Genomic DNA, 1,097 nt, shown 5'->3' on the forward strand with positions numbered 1-1,097 from the left:
TTGTTAATGTGATGTATCACGTTGATTGATTTGCGAATGTTGAACCAGCCCTGCATCCCAGGAATGAATCCCACTTGATCATGGTAAACAATTCTTTTTATATGCCGTTGAATTCGATTTGCTAGTATCTTATTGAGAATTTTGGCATCCGTATTCATCAGGGATATTGGCCTGTAGTTCTCTTTTTTTACTGGGTCTCTGTCTGGTTTAGGAATCAAAGTAATACTGGCTTCATAGAATGAGTCTGGAAGTTTTCCTTCCTTTTCTATTTCTTGGAATAGCTTGAGAAGGATAGGTATTATCTCTGCTTTAAACGTCTGGTAGAACTCCCCTGGGAAGCCATCTGGTCCTGGACTCTTATTTGTTGGGAGATTTTTGATAACCGATTCAATTTCTTCGCTGGTGATGGGTCTGTTCAAGCTTTCTATTTCCTCCTGATTGAGTTTTGGAAGAGTGTGGGTGTTCAGGAATTTGTCCATTTCTTCCAGGTTGTCCAATTTGTTGCCATATAATTTTTCATAGTATTCCCTGATAATTGTTTGTATCTCTGAGGGATTGGTTGTAATAATTCCATTTTCATTCATGATTTTATCTATTTGGGTCATCTCCCGTTTCTTTTTGAGAAGCCTGGCTAGAGGTTTGTCAATTTTGTTTATTTTTTCATGTTTAATTATTCTTAAATATCATCTCTTTCCTGATGCTGATTGCACTGTTTCTTTTTCATGACCTGCTCTCTCCCCTTCATTCTTTCCTCCTGCTACAACCCACAAGATCAGGCACTTGGAAGAATAAAAAACTTTATGACCTTGATCAAGATGAAGGAGATTCACCACACTGATCACTGAGCAGAAGAAATTGTAAAATGGAACTTTTAATATTTTAAAGCCATTTGGAACACAGTTTGCATGACTGATTCTGTACAATGTACAAATTGGTAGAGAGATGATGACCCTGGAGAATTTGCACTGACAGCCTTGGGAGGAAGACATGTGGGAATAACTTTTAATTGCATATTTAATTGACCTTGTAGGAAAATGAATCTCATATTTTGTACTGAGTACAATTACATAAAAATTTGATAATATTATTATCCAAAA

The sequence above is a fragment of the Herpailurus yagouaroundi genome, unplaced genomic scaffold, assembly GCF_014898765.1.
Source record: "Herpailurus yagouaroundi ecotype Mexico unplaced genomic scaffold, PumYag 67793, whole genome shotgun sequence".
In the NCBI taxonomy this organism is placed as follows: Eukaryota; Metazoa; Chordata; class Mammalia; order Carnivora; family Felidae; genus Herpailurus; species Herpailurus yagouaroundi.